The sequence below is a fragment of the Chiloscyllium plagiosum genome, unplaced genomic scaffold (assembly GCF_037043375.1).
Source record: "Chiloscyllium plagiosum isolate Xiang-an unplaced genomic scaffold, Cpla_swu_hap1 HiC_scaffold_9, whole genome shotgun sequence".
NCBI lineage: Eukaryota > Metazoa > Chordata > Chondrichthyes > Orectolobiformes > Hemiscylliidae > Chiloscyllium > Chiloscyllium plagiosum.
The window spans coordinates 10,098,713-10,123,386 of record NW_028270147.1 but is presented as its reverse complement, the minus strand read 5'-3'; the positions used below and the strand labels follow the sequence as shown (position 1 = coordinate 10,123,386).

Below are 24,674 nucleotides of genomic sequence, written 5' to 3'. Positions count from 1 at the left end.
CATTGTGTCTTGCATTAATCTCAGGTGGTCTAGGACATGACAGCAAGCAGGTGACCTCATTGGTGCATTAATGAAAGCACTTCACAAGACCATAAATAATGGCAAGTCTTTGGAATTGAAGATGAAAGGATATTTTTCGTCTTTTTTTGAAAAGAAATGAAAGGTTTGGCAGTCTTCCTGGAACCTGACTTAGATCGCTAGCTTTAACTTTGCCTTTAGGGAAAAACATGATGCGGATGATGGGTTGGATTAATTACCACAAAACAAATGTCATGCTGTAGGGGAAAATCTGCTGAAATGAGCAAAGATAACCTATGTGTGTCTGGCTGGAGGCAGTGAATTTGGAGGAAACGCCTCCAGAATTGGGTTTCACAATCTCTTGGAACCCAAGAATTTGCGAGTTATGTTACTGTCTGACCAGCAATGACTGGACCTACTGCTTTAGTTAAGAGTCTGAAATGTGATTGTTCTAAGAATTCTGCCAGACAGTCTTCCACACCACAGTTACAGACTGTCGTTTATTTATTTGTTTATATTCATGCCGCATTTGAGCTTGGAAGTTTTCTGCTTGGGCTAACTAGGAGTCGATTTCATTAAATCAAATTGACTCCTGCCTGAAAGTTGTTGCAGCAGGTATCAGTGTAAATGTATAGGTGGAAGACTTTCATTTATGTACCCACTTTCTCACAAACACCAAGAGTTTCAAATTTTAATCCAACAAACTGCTGGTAAGATGGTGCTGGGGTAGGACACTCCAGCCAGAGCTTGTCCTCTTTACCCATTCCTCTCCATTTTTATCTCCCTCTTTTCTTCATTTCTGCAGTTGTCTTCTGTCTTCTCAGACACTCGGCCCCAGGCACTTGCTCCAGCTCTCTGACTCCCAGCCTCTGAAGCAGGATCAGCAGTCAATGGCCCAGAGCAGGGATGCCAGTGACCAGTGGTCCTGTGTGGAGTACAGAGGCAGAACCTTTGATGTTTGTCTTCTTAAATCCACTTCTTGTTTTTCTAGCCTATGGTTGTACTGTGTATAGCTGTAATGTTACCTCGTTTCTTCATTCCTTTATTCTGTAACTAAGGATTGTACTTGGGTACTCTGTGCTTAAGGGTCGAGAGTGTGGTGCTGGAAAAACACAGCAGGTCAGGCAGCATCTGAGGAGCAGGAGACTCGACATTTTGGGCATAAGCCCTTCATCAGCCCTTCGCCTGATTCCTGATGAAGGGCTTATGCCCGAAGTGTTGACTGTCCTGCTCCTCGGATGCTGCCTAACCTGCTGTGTTTTTCCAGCACCACTCTCTTGACTCTGATCTCCAGCACCTGCAGTCCTCACTTTCTCTTACTCTGTGTTTAAGATGGCACTTTGTGTTGGTGACTCTGTAACTGAAGAAACTGTACCTAGGTACCTTTGTACCTAAGATAGTGCTATGAGTGGTGAATTATAAATTTTTCACTGTATTCATTTGGGTACATATAACAATAAAGCTAATTCAATTCAATTCAACTCAATGATGTAAGGTTGCGTTCGTAAGGGAGAGTAGAGCCTGAAGACACAGCCTCAGAGTGAAAGGACAATCGTTGAGAACTGAGATGAGAAATTCTGTCAGCCAGAGGGTGGTGAATCATTGCTGCAGAAGGCTGTGGAGGCTAAGCCAATGATTGTATTTAAGACAGAGATGCATGGCTCTTTAGAGTTTTAGACCAATTAGTCTCAGTGCAATATTATTTTTAAAGTAGAAAGTTTTTCATCAGCTTCAGCTGCACCATTGGAATCTTGGATGCCGAAGTTAATCAGATTGTGTTTAGTTTATCAAATTTGCTAGGCTATGGAGCCTAGGGATTTACCCATTGAAATACTGTGGACAGTGCAAGCCTTTTAAACATGATTGAATGAATCTGTAATTATGTTGATGGAAGAGCCTAGAAGTAGACTAACAGGTCAAAGGCAAAGCCCCAAATTGCCCTTTAGCATATGGATGGGTGAAACACATTAACATTGTTTGCAAACTCCATCCAATTGAAACCTGCGTTGCAAACTTGCTGCCTTGAATCTGCAGATCTCATGCCAAATGAGAAAAATATCATTTTGCTGTAAGGGAATAATTAAGGCGTGGATGTAGAAAAGGGGAGAAACAAAAATTGAAAGGACATTTAATGCTGTTGTGGAATTGTTAGAAACTGCGTATGAATCCCCCCAGCTAAACTCGGGTCATGACCGCAATCTGGTCAGGGACTGTCCTAATTGTCTTCATTATTCATTACTGCTGTTTCTATGCAGGCTACTTCAAGCATTGCTTTCTGAAAGATGAGATTCCAAATTGAATAAAGACAGCTGCGACAACATGCCAGAAAACAGTGTCTTGCAAGCGCTAACAATGCAGTAACGTAAGTAAGTGACAAAGATTGAAAATTGTGTTGCTAATTTGTTTTCAGTGCACGGAAAACAGTAAACACGATGTCTTTTTGTTTGTGGTTTGTGTATGTTTGAATGTCATTATCGAATACCTTGGCATTGTGTATGTAAATAATTGCCAATAGTGCATGCACTTGCAAGAAACAACACTACGTTTAATCCATAAAATCTGGCAGGGTGTTGAAGGGGCACAAGGACACCTGACCTGGTTATGGGGCCCATCCTGAGTTGCTGCACAATCAGAAAGTTTTACTGGGTGTGCCACAAGGCTGGTGGAAAGGGCTTGTGAGCCTTAGGAGAGTGGTGAGTGCCAATGGAAAGTTAAGAATATTGAGCAGAGAAGTGCTGTGCCAGGATCAGGTTTGTACCCTCTCGGACTAATAGTTAGTTCACTGACTCATGCATTAATCAGTGTTGTTCCCATTAATCCTCAACTGCGTTTTAAGTCACAAAGAGTGGCATTTCTGAATTGATTCAGTCAACGGCACTCCATAAAGTCAGCAGAAACATAGAGAAGATACGTAAGTTATAATTTATATCAATTCTCAGGGTTCTCACAGACATCAGGCCAAGGATACAATGGTTTGATGAGAGTAAAGCTTCCAAAAGTTCTATTCCAGTGTTAGCAATATACTGTCATTTGTTGTGTTCTTCTTGAGGGCAAATTCCAACTCAACCATTTACTATTCCAACTCAACCACTTACTAGAGATGTGCAACTGATCTGATTCCCAGTTATCTTCTTAGAAGGAGTTTTTATGTTTTAGGAGCTCCTTCTCTGGGATAATCAAGGCTAAAGAGCCCATTTAACCTGACAATTAAATGGTGTTGCACATTTGACACTCTCAGTCATCAGACACAAGCACCCTTTGCTGTCAATGCATTTTTGTCTCTAATGTATTATTCATGAATGGCACTGCGATCATCACTTTGCAGTATTGTCAGGAATGAGTCCCTACTGCCAGTGAAATTGCCATAAAATGTTAAAAATATGATTCAATGTTTCAGTCTTCAATTAATTATAACTCTGTATACATCTCTAGTTATTGGCTTTGCATAGATACACATCACACAGTAGTTAGGTTCTCATACTTGGACGCCACAATACTTTCAGATGATTTCTGCAGAACAGATGCACACTCTTAAAAGTATAATCAATGCCACCACTTACTGCAGTGGGCAGAACTGTAAGGTTGAAGTATTGTCAGCTGACTGACAATGATCAAGGAGATTCATAAGGTTGGTAGGAGTTGACCTTGTCGAGAAAGGGTTGGAAATGTGCTTAGTCTGAAATTTATTGAAGTAAAATAATTGAACCATAAGTTAACCTTTAAAAGGCTTCAAAAGTAAATGCAATATAATAGAAAGCATGTGTGGATCTCCTTCTACACAGCTGGATCAAAGTTCCAACTTGACCTGAAGATCTCACCAGTCATTTTAATATAAGGTATTAAACTGAAAGCAAACCAGAATATGGGCTTCTTATGCAATTGTTTTGGATACTGAAAGATTTTTACAGGAAGCATGTTTTCACAGAAAGGATATGGTGGAAATCTAGGACGAAGGCATCCTGAAGTCTGGGGATTGAGAGATTTTGATCAGGTTACTGGTAACACTTGAGGTGAGGCATATATCAGACGTATATGAACTTACTGAATGACTGAACTGGCTTGGAGGGCTGAATGGCCTACTCCAGTCCTTATGTCTCATATGTATGATTTCCACTACATAAAATCTGCCAGGATTCTTCTCTATGGTATTCCATAAAATGATTTTGGAAATGCTCAAAATCACAGTCCACACTGTTAAGGAACTACTGAAATCAACAAACGCTGGAGATCACAGCAGGTCAAACAGCATCCAGGGACAGATAGCAAGCTAATGTTTCGAGTCTCGATGACTCTTCATCAGAGCTCTTCCTGAAGAAGGATTCTAGCTGAAATGTCGACTTCTCCACCTCCTGATGCTGCCTGGCTTGCTGTGTTCTCCCAGCCTCCTGATGCTGCCTGGCTTGCTGTCTTCCTCCAGCCTCCTGCTTGTCTATCATGACACTTAGTCGTCATGGTTTTTTTTCACAGTTGGTTTACATCAATGCACTCACCTCTGGGACCAGTATATGAGTCAGGGAAGGCATTCGCTGAATGGCATTGTTGCTAGACTATCTAATCCAGTGACCCAGGTAATATTCTTAGGATCTGGGTTCAAATGGCATAGAGTGAAATTGAATTCAATTTTTTTAAATTCTGCAATTAAGAATTTAATACTGATCATGAAACTGCTCTTTGGGCAGTTAAGAATGGGCATAAATGCTGGTCGAGCCAGCACAACCCAGATCCTGCAAATGATTTTTTTAAAAAAAGAGTATTTTCATTTGCTGTGTGGTTTTAAGTTTATATCCATGAGTTTGCTTTCAAGACAGATAGGAAGAGGTAAGGTCAAAAACTGTCTTCAGACTTTAATACAGTGATGAGTTAACATCTTAATACTTATTACATTGCATTCTGAGATATGTACAGCTCTAATCTTATTGTAATTCAAAGTCTATTAACGCTAACATTGAATTCAAGTTGGTCTACTCCACATGCTTCTTTGCACATGTTTCTAACACTGACATGGCTAGACTTTAGACTTCTATCTAACACACCATGTGATAGTCCCCTCTGACTGAACTCCATCCATTCTGCTCTTTATATCTAGTGAGGAGCAGCTGCATGACATCATTGCAAGGCAGCTGCAGGGTCCTAAATCCCCGACACATCACATTTTGTCTCTTCCTTGCACTTTTGTTTTTATTCGCACATGGGATGTGGGCATTGCTGATTGGACAAGCATTTATTTCCCATTCCGAAATGTCCTTGAGAAGATGGTATTGAGCTGCCTTCTTGAACCGCTGTGACCCACAATGTCAGTTTCAATTGTCGGTGTTCAATGGCTCCTGGGAGTGTAAGCCATTGGGTATTAGGACAGTTTAATTTCCACCCCAAATTTTTCAGCTGGAACAACAGGAAATTATTCTTCTGTGGTGAAGGAGAATTATTGTAGATATCTTCCACTGCCCTGGCAATAAAATATTTGATCTTTCCTCTCTCATTATCCACAAGTGATAATTCAGTGCAGACTGAAATAAACTGAATTATACACAACTTTTTCTATTGACTTTTCATAAATCAACAGTACCACTCTTGATTTTAATAAGTTCAGCTTTTTTCACCATTAAGAGTGTTGCAGGTGAAATATGTTCAAGCATTTGCACCAACATAAGGCCCGCTCCCTATACCGACACCGTTATTAAAATTACTACAAAGATAAAGTTAAGCCAGATAGTTATCGAACAGTTTGCTCTCATGATGGTAGATAATTCAGCCCCTTGAGCCTGCTCCACCATTTGATATGGTTATTGCTGATCTCATCTCGGCTTCCACCCCACTTTCCTGCCCCCTTCCCATTACTAATTCTGTCTACCTTCCCCTTCAATTTTATCAATAACCCAGTACCCACTACACTCTGGGGTAGTGAATTCCACAGATTAACAACCCTTTGAGCGAAGTAATTTCTCTTCATCTCTGTTTTAATTCTGCCATCCCTTATCCTAAAACGATGACCCCTTGTGCCCTTGACTGTGTTGGCCCATTTAGTCCCAAGTCGTAAGTGGACATGCTGATAAAGTAGTAACCTAATCACTGGACCAGTAATCCAGAATCCCAGGTAACTGTCACTGAGCGATAGTTTGGACATGGATTTGATTCCCATCACCACAGATGATAAAACTTGAATTTAATTATCTTCATCTGTGTCATAATGAAATAAAGGCACGTGGTTCTAAGAGTTTGGGCAAGCATTTATTCACACTTACTGTGCTTGATCTTACAGACTATTATTTTACTCTCCATGGTAGACCTGCCATGTTTTCAGGAAATTTGACATTAGTTCCAATTGGTGCAGAAACCATGATAAATCACAGCACAAGGGTACTTCTCAAAAGTCCTGGCTGCAATAGTAGGAGAAAGTGAGGACTGAAGATGCCGAAGAGTTAGAGTGGCGCTGGAAAAGCACAGCAGGTCAGGCAGCATCCGAGGAGCAGGAGAGTCGACATTTCAGGCATCAGCCATTCATCAGGAATGTCCCGGGCGGGGAGTGGTGGGAGTTTGCTGAGAAATAAATAGGAGGGGAGGTGGGGGTGGGGGAGGAAAGGTAGCTGGGAAGGCCATTCCTAGATACAGGTGGGGAGTGGTGATAGGTCAGAGGGGAGCGTGGAGCGGCTAGGTGAGAAGGAAGATGGACAGGTAGGACAGATCAAAAGGGCAGTTCAATAGTAATCAAAGACTTGAAAGTGAGAGCAAGTGAGAGCAGTTAAGGGATAAATTAGTGCAAGTCTTTAAAGCATTTTGAGAGGATAAATAATGAAAAATTATTTTTATTGGCATATTGCTAACAAACACCTTTAGTCAAAGCAGCAAGAGAATTTCTCAAATAAACATTTTCACATGGTGTGCTTAAGGTATGAAATATATTTCCACAAATGACCATTGAAACCAAGTCAATCACAGCACTTAAGAGAGTGTTACATGAAAAGTGAATGAAGAATTATATTCAAGGATATAGGCAGTGAATCAAATAGAGAAGTCATTCAGAGAGCTGTCACAGTAGCAATGAGCTGAATGGCCTCTGTACCATAAAATTATTGGAGGTCTTATGGCATACTGGGGTAGTAGAAGCTCCAGGAGAAAGTGAGGACTACAGATGCTGAAGATCAGAGCTGAAAAATGTGTTGCTGGAAAAGCGCAGCAGGTCAGGCAGCATCAAAGGAGCAGGAGAATCGATGTTTTGAGTATAAGCCCTTCCTGAAGAAGGGCTTATGCCCAAAACGTCGATTCTCCTGCTCCTTTGATGCTGCATGTCCTGCTGCGCTTTTCCAGCAACACATTTTTCAGTAGTAGAAGCTCCAGGTTTGTGTCCCACTCCAGGATTTGATGCCCAAGGGAGATACATTTGTAAGAACATAAGATTTTAATGATATAAGAACTAGGAGCAGGAGTAGGCCATCTGGCCCGTCGAGCCTGCTCTGCCATTCAATAAGATCATGGCTGATCTTTTCATGGACTCAGCTCCACATACCTGACCTTTCACCATAACCCTTAAATCCTTTACAGTTCAACAATCTATATATTTTGTGTTAAAAATATTCAATGAGGTAGCCTCAACTGCTTCACTGGGCAGGGGATTCCACAGATTCACAACTCTTTGGGTGAAGAATTTTCTCCTCAACTCAGCCCTACATCTGCTCCCCCTACATGATGCCCTGTAGTTTTAGTTTCACCCATGAGTGGAAACAACCTCTCTGCTTCTATCTTATCTATTCCTTTCATAATTTTATATGTATCTGTAACATCCCCCCTCATTCTTCTAAATTCTAATGAGTATAGTCCCAGTCCACTCAATTTCTCCTCATAAGCTAACCGCCTCAACTCCAGAATCAATCTCGTGAACCTCCTCTGCACCGCCTCCAGTGCCAGTACATCCTTTCTCAAGTAAGGAGACCAAAACTGCACATAGTACTCCAGGTCTCACCAGCACCCTATACAGCTGCAGCATAAGCTCCCTGCTTTTAAACTCCATCTCTCTAGCAATGACCAACAGGTTAAACACAGGAAGGATGACTAGAGAGTCCAGGACCAGAGGGTTACAGTCTAAGGAGACGGGTAGGACTGAGAGGAGAAGATATTTCTTCTCCCAGAGAGGGGTGAGCCTGTGGATCTTTTGCCATAGAAAGATTGGGTCCAAAATGTTGAATGCTTTCAAGGAGGAATTACACATAGTTCTAAGGGCTAAAAGGATCAAAGGATAGGGGGAGACATTGGGAACAGGATACTAAGCAGGATGATCAGCCGTGATCATAGTGAATGGTGGAGCAAGTTCTAAGGGCTGAATGGTCCACTCCTGTTGCATTATTTTATGTTTTTTCTTTAAATTGCATGAGATGTGGATGTCGCTGGTTGGTCAGCATTTACTTATTCCCTGTCATCACTGCCACTTTGAACCATTGCAGAATCATAATGCCCTTAGCGACGGAGTTCCAGGATATTAACCCAGCAACACTGAAGGAACGGTGATATATTTCCAAGTCAGGATGGTGTGTGGCTTGGAGGGGATCTTGCAGTTGGTGGTTTTCCCATGTATCTGCTGCCTTTGTCCTTCTAGATGGAAGTGGTTGTGGGTTTGGAAGGAGTTGTCTGAGGATCTTTGGTGAGTTTCTGCAGTACATCTTTTTGAAAGCACACACTGCTGTTACTGAGCAACGGTGATTCATGATGTGGATGTATTGTCAAGCAAGCAATCCTGGATAGTGGTAAGCTTCTCTTGACTGTTGCTGGAGAAGGCAAATGAAAAGTATTCCATCACACCCCTAACTTGTGACTTGTAGATCGAAGTCACAAGGTGAGTTACTTGCCTCAGTATTCCTGGCCTCTGACCTGTTCTTGTAGCTATTGTATTTACATGGTGAGTCCAGTTGAATTTTTTGTCAATGGTAACCCTCAGGAAGTTGATGGTGGGAGATTCAGTGATGGTAACATTGAACATCAAGAAGGGTGGTTAGGTTGTCTCTTATTGAAGCTACTGAACAGGACTACTCACGTGACAAACAGCATAAGCAGCACGTGATAGACAGAGCCAAGCAATCCCATAATGAACAAATCAGATTTCAGCTATCAGGTTGCTCACATCCAGTCATGAATGGTAGTGAATAATAAAGCAGCTCACTGTAAGAGAAGCCTCCACAAATATCCCCATCTTCAATGATGAGAGAACCCAGCACGTCAATGCAAAAGCTAAGGCTAAAGCATTTGCAGCAAACTTCAGTCAGAAGTGCCGAATGGATGGTCTACCTTGGCGTTCTCTCGTGGACCCAGCATCACGGTGCCATTCTTCAGCCAATTCAGTTCATTTCATGTGACATGAAGAAATGGTTGGAGGCAATGCATGTGGGCCCTGACAACATTCGTAATTCAAGACTTTTTTTTTGTTGTTGAATTCAAATCCCACCAGCTGCCATGGCAGGATTTGGACTCCTCAAACACTACCTGAGGTTTCAGGATTAATAGTCTCATGGTAATACCATGAGGCCATCACCTCCGCTGTACATGAAGCAATGGTGAGAGCATGAGAGATATCCAGGTACACACGTGATATAAGAGCATTGGTGCCTCTCCCATCAATATCCATAGCTCTGGACTGCAACATGCTTCTAAATGTGAATGTTGTCACAGTTCTTCTGTGTTCCAGGTGGTGTTATCATCACTGTGCAGCAGGAGCAAGGATGCACAGATTGCAGTGTGACAGTCTGACTGGATGAAGGGAGTGAGTCAAAGAGATGGAATTAAGCAGCAAAGAAACACTCACTGGCCGACTTATTGTGCACACACAAAAATCATAGATATTGATTAGATTAGATTCCCTACAGTGTGGAAACAGGCCCTTCGGCCCAACCAGTCCACACCGACCCTCCGAAGAGTAACCCACCCAGACCCATTACCCTCTGACTAATGTACCTAACACTATGGGCAATTTAGTATGGCCAATTCCCCTGACTTGCACATCTTTGGATTGTGGGAGGAAACCGGAGCACCCGGAGGAAACCCACGCAGACACAGGGAGAATGTGCAAACGCCACACAGACAGTTGCCCAAGGCTGGAATCGAACCTGGGACCCTGGTGCCGTGAGGCCGCAGTGCTAACCACTGAGCCATCATGCCACAATAAAATGCCGAGCAGCGCCCGTAGTTCTTATGACGAATGAATTAATGAGTTAATGAATGACTAATTGTCACCCATAGACAGTGAAAAGTGTCCTGTCCGCACAGTCTGGCACTATTTTGAGGTACAAAACAATAAAGAGAAAGAGAGTACATCTTCATCGGCTTCATCGCAGTTCAGAGACTTACGCAAGATCCCTGCTCTGGGCCTACAGCAACCAGAGGTCCCCGCTCCATCATCCAGGTAGTTGATGCCTCACCGCCAATTCCAGGTGTCCATGCTCTGGTCCAGGCTACCAGCGACATCATGAAAATGAAACATAGAAACATACAAGATAGGAGCAGGAGGAGGCCATTCGGCCCTTGGAGCCTGCTCTGCCATTCATCACAGTCATGGCTGATCGTCCAACTCAATAGCCTAATTTTGTTTTCTCCTCATAACATTTGATCCCATTCTCCCCAAGTGCTGTATCCAGCCGCCTCTTGGATACATTCAATGTTTTGGCATCAACTCCTTCCTGTGGTAATGAATCCCACAGGCTCACTACTCTATGGGTGAAAAAATGTTTCCTCATCTCCATCTTAAATGGTCCACCCCAAATCCTCAGACTGTGACCCCTGGTTCTGGACAAACCCACCATCGGCAACATCCTCCCTGCGTCTACCCTGTCTCGTCCTGTTAGAACTTTATAAGTCTCCGCAAGATGCCCCCCTCATTCGTCTGAACTCCAGTGAAAACAATCCTAACACAGTCAGTCTCTCCTCATACGTCAGTCCCACCATCCCTGGAATCAGCGTGGGAAACATTCGCTGTAGAAAAGAAGAAAAAGAAAAAAATGATGAAAAGGAGAGCGAGGGAGATGAAACAATGCAGCTGGAATGGATGGATGGGCCTATTGTGCCAATGTTACCACCTTCAGTCATCTGGACTCATTGTGCCAGCACAGGCCACCAGGGTTTCCGTGCACAAATCAATAGAATGTCACCCTGTACCTGCGTGAGAGTAAATGCCTTCAGGGCTCATCGGAGAAAATTCGAGAGAAGCGGGAAATGAAAGGAAGAGTTCAGAATGGTGACTTCATTGGAGAGATGCCTGAAAACCTTAATCAACTAGGCCTCCCAGCTGACACGCCAAGTCTAGTGACTGGAGAGAGCGACGGGGGGCCATAACGTGAAGGAGCATTTCAAAAGTGAAAGGAAACAAATGTTATTGTATCTTTGGGACATTCAACCTCATTTTCAAAGCCCGCCGTAACTTGTGGTATGCAGGAACTGTCAATCTGGTTTCACTGAGCATTGTTTTACCCTGGGGCTGCCATAAAGGATTGCCAGTGATCTGCCAACACTTCACAGTTGGAGAGCAGTTACCAGGAGCTTTCAATCATGCCTGTGCTCCTGGACCATTTGCAACTGAAACAATTACCTTTTGATCATCCAATGCTATTGTTTTTTTTAGGTCAGGACGTTACATGCACTTTGCGGAGGAATGAAGTGGCAGAGGGCATGTTTGGGAGGTGAGTGTGAGGTGTGGAATGTAATAGCTCATTCTTGCCCATATCATAGCTGCAGCTGAATTGTTCACTGACACGGGTCGGATGTGAATGATTGAACTTCATTCAGTTCCCTGTTAAGTTAGGGTGCACATCCATGGCAGCCCTCTCCAACTCCCTCACTCACAGACCAGTCACTGCAAGGGGATGAAGGAGGCACTTTGCTAATCATTGTTTAACCTGACCTGATTTTTCTCATGGACTCAGAATATATTTCCTGCTTCTATTTCCTGCCTCTCCTCGAGGATTGAGCTATTGAGGTGAGGTGGCCAGTGAGGGGTATTTCTCAGATTGCCTGCAGCCCACGCGAAGCTTTGTCACTGGATTTGAACAGTCGTTGCTGTGCAATCCTGATCGACAGTTTGAGACAGCAATGCACGCAGTCCTTTCCTTCACATGTGGGCATGATCATACTGATATAATAGAGACAATGACACTGTGGCTGTTGTATGATGAATCCTGACCACCGTTCAAGGTGGTGTCAGATCCACCTGACAAGCCTCCACCATCCTCTTTCTACACAGTGGTCTAAAAGTCTAGCATCTACCCACATCACAGTGCCAGGTACTCAATTTCACCCTTGGGTGACTATCTGTATGGGGTTTGCATGTCCTCCCCATGTCTGCGTGGATTTCCTCCAGGTGCTCCGGTTTCCTCCCACAGTTGAAGGATGTGCAGGTTAGGTGGATTGGCCTTGGGAAATGCAGGGTGATAGGGTAGGGGGATGGGTCTGGATGGGATGCTCTTAGGAGGGTTGGTGTAGATTCAATGGGCTAAATGGCCTGCTTCTGTAGCGTGGGAATTCTATGATTATGTCATGGAAATAACCCATTTCGTAGTCTAGCAAGACAAGACTTGTATATAAACAAGATACAGTTTATTGCATCATAGAAAGGAGTTACAAGTTACATTGATGTGATAGACATTAGTGTTAAGACTATGAGGGAGTCTTACTCCTTCAATGTCCAATTCTGTTCTCCGTCATGAGTCTGTATGATAGTATTATATTGGGTGGTGCCTTTGCACTCTTCAGCAGACCATTACAACTTTATTTAAAAGTAGTGTCATGAGACCAGTAATCCTGTGTTGACATTGTGGTGATACAGGTTCAAGTCCCATCATAAGCAACTGGTTGAATTGAATTACAATGCATGAAAATCTGGAATTGAAAGCTGGTCTCCATAATGGAGACCATGAAATGATCTTCTTTCTAAATAATAAGTGTGGCTGTGAATAGCCACATAGACACTAGTACTAAAAACAAAACACTACAGATGATAGAAATCTGAGGTGAAAACAGACAGTGTTGGAGAAACTCAGCAGGTCTGACAGCATCTATGGAGAGAGAAACGGAGTTAATGCTTTGGGTCTGGTATGATTCTTCTTCAGAACTTAAGGCCCTATTCCATTTTGTTCTGGTTTATTGATGATTCCTGCTCTCATCCGCTAAGTGAAAAATTCAACAATGTTGTTTCCAATTTTCACCATTTTCTCGAGTTTATCTGATCCATCTCTGATTTTTCCTTGCTCCCATTGCTGCAATGATTACACTTCCTCACATCCTACTAGATTCCATTTCATTCTCGTAGTTCCATCACACTGAATTTTATGATACATTCGACGTTGATAGCACCAAGATCTTCAGAAACAGTGGTCACAGTCTAAGGGTATGGGGTAGGTCATTTAAGACTGAGGTAAGGAGAAATTCCTGCACCCAGAGAGTGGTAAGCCAGTGGAATTCTCTGCCACAGAAAGAGGCTGAGGCCAAAACATTGAATGTTTTTAAGAAGGAGTTAGATATAGCTTTAGAGCTAAAAGGATCAAAGGGTATGGGACAAAAGAGGGAACAGGGTAGTGAGTTGGATGATCAGCCATGATCATACTGAATGACAGAACAAGTTTGAAGAGATGAATTATCTATTCCTGCTCCTATTTTCTATATCTCTATTGATACTTCTGACATGGCTTCCTTTTTGCTCAACTGAGGAACATGCCTGATTGTGGTATACAGGATCCTAATCTCTGTCCTATCTACTTCCTACAATTGCCAGTCATCTCTTCCCTGCCAAACCCTCCATAGGCTTCCCCTTGTCCTTACATTCGACCACAAACATTCATATTCAAAAATCATCCTCTGCCATTTCTGCATCTCCAGTATGATGCCACCATCAAACACATCTCCTATTCCCATATCAACATTTCAAATGAACCAATGACTCCATGTGACTCCGAACCACTCTGACCCATTCCATACCAATACTTCAGCCCCTCCTTTGTGTCAAAATCAGTCATTGGATACGGTTCCTCAATTCATGTTGTTTGTCTAATAATAAATGATTAATTTTCCCTCACTATCAGATCCAAAATTGTTGGCTGACTTCAAGCACTAGGAGTTAAAGAGTCTTTTACCTGCAATAGAGGGGTGACAAGTTGATGGTTTTCAGCTGTGAATTTCACAGAAAACTAGTACTGAAATCCAGACTGGTTACACGTGAATATCTCAGCCCACTCAAGCACTCCAGCCTGCTCGCACAAACAGACCAGCATTGAAACTTGCTTTTAAATGCTTTCCCTGTGCATTCTCGAAATGGGAAAATGGAAGTATGTCTCCTGGTCAGATTCCTGTCTTCCTGCTATCATGTTCATGGTCCAAAATACTCACAGGAGATTACAATTTAGTTTTGTAATGATCCAGGAAGCCCAGCTGGAAAGGAACATCAATTATTGTTGAACTCTACTTGTGGCATATGTAACACATCTGGTTCACTAATGTCCTTTAGGGAAGGAAACTGCCATCCTTACCTGGTTTGGACTACATATGACTCCAGACCCATAGCAATGTGTTTGACTCTTAACTTCTCTCTGGGCAATCAGGGATGGACAATAAATGGACAGGGATGCCTCATCCTGTGACTGAATAAAGACTGAAAAAAGGCTAGTCCCAACCTGAGATGGATGGTTCTGCAGACCCTAGACATGCTTTATTTTCTTTTGTTTCTCTTCCTAAATCTGGACAACCAAATGGTTTACCCACCACCAAATCATCATGACATTTTTTCCATCCACTGACGACATCCAGTAAATCTAGCCAATTAGACATTTACAATGCAGAGGCATTGTGGGTAATGTAAACCATCGCAATGAATGGACAGGAGGAAGGGGCTAAACCAAAGTGGAGCTAGAGAGGGAAGTAAAACATTGTATCCCCCATGGTGTCCACCTCTTTCTAAATGCATCTCCAGCATTGATGAATACCATGTGTTCCCTCTCCAAGGACAGGAACATAACCACGAAAGAGATCAGACAGTCAGCACAGTCCACTGCCTGGATCTGTTTCCAGCAAGCATGGCCAGGCCCAGAAGCAAACCCTAAGGAGCTCCACCAATCTGCCCACACTCCTCCAAACCACAGTCTGCTTTATCTTTTCTTTTAATATCCAGATGTGCTATCATACAAAACAAAACTGCTTTTTCTCTCCACCATCAAATCACGATGAGTTATTTTGTTTTTTAACAATCATCTGTCACCAGTAAATCACCCATGTAGTCAATTAAGCAAAGCCCATTAAGGTCAATGCAAACTATTAAAAGTGAGGGGGAGGTAGGGCGAGCAGGAAGGAGCAAAATCAAAATGGAATCGGAGGGTGAATAAAGCACAGTGTCCCCACAGTGCTCATTTCTCTCTAAAGGCATTGAGAGCATTTGTCTGCGACCTGCTTTATTTCCTCTTCTATACGAGGTCTGTTTTTTTTATTTCAAAATAGCCCCACCCGGTCTGCTTTGTTTTCCTCTTATATCCAGAAGTGTTTGTATACCCAAAAGGCTTTCCCACCACCAAATTCGCCCTGACTTTTTTTTGCTGTTGTTAACTATTAACTGCCCCCCCCCGTATATCGCCCATGCAATCAATTAGAGATTTACATGCAATGCCTGTTAGGGGCAATGTGACCCATCAAAAGTGAGGGGGTTGGGGAAGGGGATAAATCAAAATGGAGTCAAAGGAGGTACTGAAGCACTCTGTGGTTCCCACCTCTCTCTAACTCACAAAACGACTGTGATCTCCCTGAGTGACTATACAGTGGCTGTTATCACAACAGTTTCCAATCTGCTGCTGTTGGATTATTCTAGCTCTTAATGGTCTTCTTAGCAAACTGCTACAAAGAGACATCTAGTCAGACCATAAGGAATAGGAACAGGAAAGGCCCTATGGCTCCTTGAGCCTGCTCCAACATTCAATAGGATTGGAGCTGATCCGACATTCCTCACATCCACTTTCCTGCCTTTCTCCTGTACCCACGATTCCTTGACTGATCAGGAATCTCTTTCTCTCAGCCTTAAATATACACAAGGACTCTGCCCCCATAGCTCTCTGTGACAAGGAGTTCCAAAGACTCTCAACCCTCTGAGGGAAGAAATTCCTCCTTGTCTCAGTCTTAAATTGGCACATCTTAATTTAAAGACTATGTCCTCGGGTCCTTAACTCTTCCAAGAGGGAAAATTATTATCTGCATTTACTTGGATTTTTAAAAAAATATTCATTCACAGGATGAAGGTGTCACTGGCTAGGCTGGTAATTATTGCCCAGAGAGTAGATAAGAGTCAATTATATTGCTGTGGACCTGGAGTCACATGTAGGCTGGTCAGGTAAGGACAGCAGTTTCCTTCCAGGGCATTGGTGAATGAGATGAGCTTTTCCACCAAAAAACAATAGATTCATGGTCATCATTAGATTCTTACTTCCAGATTTTACTGAGCTCAAATTACACCATCTGCTGTGGTGAGATTCGAACCCAGATCCCCAACCTGGTTTCTGGATTAACAGTGTAAACAGTAATACCTCTAGTCGAGAGTGTGGTGCTGGAAAAGCACAGCTAGTCAGGTAGCACCCAAGGGAGCAGGAGAGTCGATGTTTCAGGCATGAGCCCTTCATCAAGAATGAGGCCGGGGCCGTAAGGTAGCTGGGAATGTAGATGAAGGTGGGGGTGATAGGTCAGAGAGGAGGGTGGAGCGGATAGGTGGGAAGGAAGATGGACAGGTAGGACAGGTCAAGACAGCCGCCACCTGGAGGAAGAACACCTCATCTTCCACCTTGGGACGCTCCAACCACATGGGATCAATGTGGATTTCACCAGTTTCCTCATTTCCCCTCCCTCCGCCTTATCCCAGAAAGTCCTCTTGACCTGTCCTACCTGTCCATCTTCCTTCCCACCTATCCATTCCACCCACCATTCCAACTTATCATCATTACCTTCATCTACTTATCGCGTTCCCAGCTACCTTTCCCCAGCCCTACCCTCCCTCCCATTTATCTCTCAGTCTCCTTGGCCCACAAGCCTCATTCCTGATGAAGAGCTTATGCCTGAAACATCGATTGTCCTGCTCCCCGGATGCTGCCTGACCTGCTGTGATTTTCCAGCACCTCACTCTCGACTCTGATCTCCAACATCTGCATTCCTCACATTCTCCAAGTGATACCACGAGGCCATTGTCTCCCCTGACTTATCAGGATTGGAACGCAAGAAATCAAAACTTAAAAAATCAGCAACCAATTTACATAGCATGTGAAGAGGATGCTGATTGGTTGAACCATAGTGGGCATGAAGATCTAGCTGGATCTGTTAACAGTCAAACTTGGCTCAAGTTTAAATCTGCATCCCCATGCCCTCTGTAGTGCAACCAATGAAGGTTTGGTTCCTGTGTGCTATTCCTGGAAAGTACAACATGAAAAGCTTCAACTTGTGCCCCTTTTTAGCAATGTTTAAGTTCTGTAATACCAAGCAATTATTATCTAAGTGTGTATTTCATGACTCTTAATCTTTGCGGATGACTTACTTCAAAGCACTTAATGTCCCAATTACCCTTTGCATTAAAAAATTCTTCCACCTCCATCTCTTCATTTTTATCCACCTGTTCAATGTAAGCCTTCTCTTGTTAAATGGCACTCTGCTTTTGTGCTTCAGTGTGCATCAGAATATTAAAATATACCATTAACATGTTTGGCTATTATCATAAAGGGGCTCAGCATTCAGTTTGGCACTAATTGAGCTCTCTGAAAAATACATTTCCATAATTCATTTGATGCTTAATCTGCTTAGTATTCAGAATAAAAAATAGTATTGACAAACCAGGTCCAAATAACTAATTGTGAAATGGTCCAGCCAGCCAGTTCCACGGAGAAAGTAATACATTAATTAACTGGAAATAGAAGTAATGTAATGAAAGTCATTCAATCCTCTTTGAATAAAGATCACAAGGAAAATGAGTAGCAATGATTTACCAAAAATAAGTCGTAATGATCTTGACCTATGTCAAGTCAGGACAGGACTGTATCATCTGCAAGTCATCATTATAAGCCAATGCAGACTACCTCCTGTTGAGGTTAATATGGTTCATAGGGTCCCTTCAAACATTTTCACAGTAAAGGACTGAGGAATCCATTTGAGAATTTATGATGGTGGAGCTCGTCTCTTTTGCTCTTGCTCTTGCTTTTGGTTCAGCAGATCCCAGAGGACCTTAAACACAGCTTGGCACTTATTAATTCTTCAGAATGTGTTCAGAGATACCAAGTCTGTTTTTTAAAGAGGACAACATTAGTCATATTACCCAAGCTAACCATGAGGGGACATCAGATAGTTGTTATTGTGGAATCCTGACAGTCCAGATAGAGGTCATTTGGCCCATTGAGTCTGCACTGATCCTCTGAAAAGCATCCTACCCTATCTCCATAACCCTGCATTTACCATGGCTAGACCACCTAGCCTGGGCATCCCTATCAGAAATCACATGACAACCAGGTTATAGTCCAACAGGTTTATTTGAAATCACAAACTTTCGGAGTGCTGCCCCTTCGTCAGGTGTAGTCTGATGGAGGAACAGTGCTCCAAAATCTTGTTATTTCAAATAAACCTGTTGGACTATAACCTGGTGTCTTGTGACTTCTGACTTTGTCCACCCCAGTCCACATCATGAACATCCCTGGGTGGTTTAGCATAGCCAATCCACCTGACCCATACATCCTTGGGATTGTGGGATGAAACCAGAGCACCAAGAGGAAATCCACGCAGTCATGGGAAGAATGTGCAAACTCCACACAGGCAGTCACTCAAAACTGGAATAGAACCTCAGCCCCTGGTGCTGTGAGGCAGCAGTGCTAACTATTATGCCACCTATTCTTCGGTTACACTACATTTGTTTGAGCAACATTGGCTGTAGGCTGAATGTGTGACTTGCTTGGAAGACGCAGTGGAACTCTATCTTCAGAGATGACTGTTGATGAGGTTACCCTGAGAGTGAACTACACTTGAGGGGAGGGACAAGGTTGAGAAGGTGGGACCTTCATGGTGACCTCAGCCAACATGGGAACTGAGTGTATGCCGTTGGTGTCACAAACCATCCCAAATGAGCTAATCCGCCCCCGAACATCGATGTGGCACTGATTTAAGGTACAGGTCAGAAACTTTTCAGGAGATGTGAGGAAAAGCATTTTCACTCAGGGGGTAGTGGGAATTTGGAACTCACTGCCTGTGAGGGTGGTAGAGGTGGAAACCTTCATAATACTTAAGAAATGCGTAGCTGTGCAACTTGCAATACCAATGCTAACAAGGCTATGAGCTGAGTGCTGGAAAATGAGATAAATAATTAGGTGGCTGTTTGTGACCGGCCTAGACATGATGGGCCAAAAGACCTTTGTCTATGCTGTAGAGCTCTATGGCTCTATGACAAGTTAGGAGTGTGATGAAATATTCCCCACATGTTTGGTATTGGAGCAGGTACCAGGTACAGCTGCACAAGGATTCAAGAAACTCAACACTACCATGAGAAAACATCCTATTTTAACAACATCCCATCCATTAGCTGAAACATTCACTGTGCTCCAGTACCAGGGCTCAGTGTTCATCACCAATAAGACACACTGTAACTCCCAAAGGCTGAAAGCACCTTCTTTACACCACCCAGAAGGAAAAGGCAACAGATGCATGGGGACACTGCTATCTGCAGATTGCCCACTGATCCACAAGCCATCCGAAGGTGGGACTATATCACCATTCCTTTTGTATTGCAAGGTCACAATCCTGAAACTCCCTCCTTGAAAGCACTCTGGGTGGGTTTCCATCCAATGCCACTGCAGCGGTTCAAGAAGACAGCTCACCACCACCTTCTCCAGTGCATTTCAGGACAGGCAATAAATGAAGGAATTCAAAAAAGATGAGAGATCAGTGAGGCAAAATAAAACAAGGAAGTGGGAAGCTGGAGATTTGAAACAAAAACAGAAATTGCTGAAGAAATTCAATATCAGAAGAAAGTAGATTTAACATTTCAAATCATTCATCAGAATGGTGAGGGTTTATTTTGACTTTATTATGACATCCTTTTCAATGATCTCTCTAATCCCTTTGTTTGCCTCTCTGTTTGTTTTTGTCACTCTGCACTGTCTCGGTGTATTGTATTCAGTCTTTTCAAAACCCCACATCCTGTCCTCAGCATGAATACCACTCTTTACCAGCTGCTTTTAGTTCTGACAAAGGGTCACTGGATTTGAAATATTAACTGCGTTTCTCTCTCTCTACAAATGTTTCCAGACCTGCTGAGTTTCTGCAGCACTTTCTGTTTTTGTTTCAGATTTCCAGTGTCCACAGTTTTCTGTTTCATTATATCACCCTAATAATGTTTGTCTACTGTCAGATGATTGGATTTGGTTTTACGTGCCAAAGTGTTCTTACAAGTTCATTTTATGAAATACACTGAGGGGGTATTTGTCCCTTATCCCTCTGCTATATGCATACTGTTAACAAATGCTGTGCCAATTCAAGTGTTGCTAATGATATTGTCACAGATGGGCTGTAGATTTCCACAGAGAATAGGCAGGAGATGGAGAAATCCAATATTGAACTGTTTGTCTTGTGGAACACTCCTGTTTGACAATATGACTCCTTTCGGACAACTCAAGAACAATGAATTAAATCTGATGGAACAATCTCCATCGCTAAGCTAATTATTGAAGGACTTAACTTGATGAATTGAGATCACCTTTCTTCCATTCCTGCCGTTAGGCCAAAGAGTCTGATCCTGTCATGTGCTTTCATTCACTGTATTCCATCCAGTTGTTCAAAAGGAAGTTTGTTAAAAATGATTGTGATTGTGTTATTCTTTAAATGCATGAAGACTTATGACCTTACGAGGTTGTGGTTCTGTTCGCCGAGCTGGGAATTTGTGTTGCAGATGTTTCGTCCCCTGTCTAGGTGACATCCTCAGTAGTTGGGAGCCTCCTGTGAAGCGCTTCTGTGATCTTTCCTCCGGCATTTGTAGTGGTTTAAATCTGCCGCTTCCGGTTGTCAGTTCCAGCTGTCCGTTGCAGTGGCCGGTATAGTGGGCGGCACAGTGGCACAGTGGTTAGCACTGCTGCCTCACAGCGCCAGAGACCTGGGTTCAATTCCCGCCTCAGGCGACTGACTGTGTGGAGATTGCACATTCTCCCCGTGTCTGCGTGGGTTTCCTCCGGGTGCTCCGGTTTCCTCCCACAGTCCAAAGATGTGCAGGTCAGGTGAATTGGCCATGCTAAATTGCCAGTAGTGATAGGTAAGGGGTAGATGTAGGGGTATGGGTGGGTTGCGCTTCGGCGGGGCGGTGTGGACTTGTTGGGCCGAAGGGCCTGTTTCCACACTGTAAATAATCTAATCTAATTGGGTCCAGATCAATGTGCTTATTGATTGAATCTGTGGATGAGGAGGTTCCCAAGCACTGAGGATGTCACCTAGACAGGGGACGAAACGTCTGCAACACAAATTCCCAGCTCGGCGAACAGAACCACAGCAACGAGCACCCGAGCTACAAATCTTCTCACAAACTTTGGACCTTACGAGGATATGTAGGCCACTCAGCCCTTTGAGCCTAGACTGCCATTTGGAAAGATTATGGCTGATCTGTTTGTGGCCTCAAATCCACATTCCCCCATTACCCTCCGCCTCCCTTGTTATTCCGCTTTAAAAATGTTCAAGAACCCAGCGTCTACCATCTCTGGGGACGATAACTCTAAAGGTACTTAACCTTCTGAGAGAAAAGAACGTATCCAGCTCATCTCCACCTTCAATAGAAGACCCCTTATTTTTAAGCTAGGTTCAGATCTACTTGCTCTGACACGAGAAATATCTTCTCAGCTTGAATCCTGTCAGGTGTCTTTGGGATTTCATCCGTTTCTATAAGATCACCTCTCATTCTTCTAAACTTGAATTAAAAACAAATCCAGAATTAAGAACCTAATGATGACCATAAGTTGATTGTCAAGAAAATCCCATCAGATTCACTAATGCCCAATCTTTCCATCATTTCAACAAAAGGCAACCACCCCATCTGAGGAATCAGGTGAATGAAGCTTCTCTGAACTGCTTCCAATGCAATTATGTACTTTCTTAAATAAGGATACTGAAACTGTGCACAGTCTTTGAGATGCGGTCTCACTAATGCTCTGTATAACTTCAAAAAAGCTTGCTTACTTTTGTAGTGGGAATCAAGGACCATTAATCCAGAGACCCAGATGATGATCTGGGGACCTGGGTTTGAATCCTGCCATGGCAGATGATACAACTTAAATTCAATTAAAAACAAATCCAGAATTAAGAACCTAATGATGACCATGAGTTGATTGTCAAGAAAATCCCACCAGATTCACGAATGCCCTTTCGGGAAGGAAATATGCCATCCTTATCTGGTCTGGTCAACATGTGACTCCAGACCCCCAGCAATGGGGTTGACTCTTAACTGCCCTCTGGGCAATTAGGGAGGGCAATGAATGATGGTCTATCCAGCGACACCCTCATCCCATGAATGAATTTTAAGAAATCCTGCTCCTCTTGCAATAAGCAACCCTCCAGTGTCCCAGTTAATATGAGTTCCTCAATCAGTATGACTTAAATAAAGCATTATTATGACAGCATCATGGTTTTAGTCCACAAGATCACATTGTATGCAAAGTGGCTCCCCTGCATCACAAATAGTTGCAGTTTCGAAACTATAAAGCACTTCAGAAGGTCTTGAGGCTATTAAAGTCTTCCCTTTCTTTCACTGCATTTGGAAATTGTTTCTTATATTTGAATATGTAAGATTTACTTCAGAGCGATAAACTGCAAACCTTTCTCTTTTTTTTTACTTTATGTATTACATCTTTATTAACAAAAGTCTGGAAATCAGCATGCATAGGTCAAAGTTTTGCCAAGCAACCTGGTGTCCTGACCTTTGCTTCCAATCAGAAAATATTTGAAGAGTGCAGGAGGTGATTATCTTTAAATAGCTTGCTAGGAGAATCTGTCCCTGGAGACATTTCTGAAGATCTCATCAAATGATGAACAGCCAGGTCTGACATCTCAAAGGAAATAAAGTCCATCATAGGGAAAAGAGATAGATTGGGAGATACATCCAATCTGAACTTTCTCAAGGATAATTAGAAATGGGCAAAACGTACCAGCCTTTGGTCCCAGGAACCATTTTCTTTTGTGCATCAAGTTGCCTCACGCAGAACGATTCTGGGACACAAGTCGTACTTGAGGAAGGTAGTGGTGTTGCAGTAATATCACTGGATCAGCATTCATGTGTTCAAATCCTGTCTCTATACTTTATAAATCTAAAATTAAATGCCAGTTTCAATAATTGTGACCTTGAAACTGGCATTGTTCATAGAGTCATAGAGATGTACAGCATGGAAACAAACCCTTCGGTCCAATTCGCCCATGCCGACCAGATTACCCAACCCAATCTAGTCCCACCTGCCAGCACCTGGCCCATATCCCTCCAAACCCTTCCTATTCATATACTCATCCAGATGCCTTTTAAATGTTGCGATCGTACCAGCCTCCACTACTTCCTTTGACAGTTCATTCCATACACGTACCACACTCTGTGTGAACAAATTGCCCCTTAGGTCTCTTTTATAAATTCCTCATTGCCTCTAACTGTCTCTCCAACCGATCCATTCCATCTGATAGGATTCACAATGGCACTTATTGCAGATATAATCCTGTTTACGTTTTAAAAAAACTTTTTTACTAGTTTTCTCTCCTACTCCAATTCCTTTCTTTTTCGTCACCTTTTGCTGCACAAGGGTGCCAGCCACTTAGCTGGTGACATCACTGAAAAACTGGACAAGGAAAATGGGAAAAGGGATTTGGTGAGATGGGGAGAAATGGGTAACTAGACTCCAGGCAATGGACCCCAAATGCACATCTCAAGCTCTGACTTCAGAGTCCCACCTAAAACTTGATCTCCTACCTGGCTGAACTGCAAATCTCTAACCGCCCTCCATCTGGCCCATCTCCCCCTCTCGCTCTGACCCCCATCTCCTCTATCTACTGTGACCCATTTCCCCCTCTCCCTCTGAACCCCTCTCCCTCTGACCCCATCTCCCCCATCCACTCTGAGTTCATCCCCCCCTCTGATCCTACACCTCCTATCCATCTGAACCCCCTCCATCCCTCTAACCCGATCCCCCCTCCCCCCCACCCCACTCCCACCCCACCTCTCACCGAAACGTTTCTCTTTCTCTCCAAAAATCTTTCCAAAAATCTAAAACTGTGCTTTAGGGAAGGAAGCTACCAACCTTCTCTGGTCTGGCCTACATGCGACTCCAGACCTATAGCAATGTGGTTGACTCTTAACTGCCCTCTGAAATGGCCTGAGAAAGCCATTCAGTTGAAGGGACAATTAGAATTGGGTAATCAATGCTGGTCTTACCAAAGACACAGACATCCCATGAATTTGTAAACAAAGAAAATTTTTGGAATTGGTGTAAAAATTCAGTGATAACTGTTTCATTTCAAGAGGGTCCAAGTGCATTTTTTATTTGATGATTCCATTACAAATTGAACTTCGCCTGTTCAGTTTCATATCATGTCTTGCGTTGTTGCTTCTTTGTACAATGTACATCTCCTGATCCCTATATGACCCTGAGTCTGGCATTCTCTTGTTCAACCCTGGGCTA

At 43.1% G+C, this 24,674-nt stretch overlaps 1 protein-coding gene across 1 annotated transcript in view; it reads left to right on the top strand.

Moving 5' to 3' along the window:
• The first annotated feature begins 2,288 nt into the window (after positions 1 to 2,288).
• The window catches only part of adgrl2a (adhesion G protein-coupled receptor L2a), a 1,095,933-nt gene continuing 1,073,547 nt past the window's right edge, over positions 2,289 to 24,674 (top strand). The window contains exon 1 of the mRNA XM_087990388.1: positions 2,289 to 2,384. The gene's annotated coding sequence lies outside the window, so the exon portion shown is untranslated. The remainder of the gene's footprint in view (positions 2,385 to 24,674) is intronic.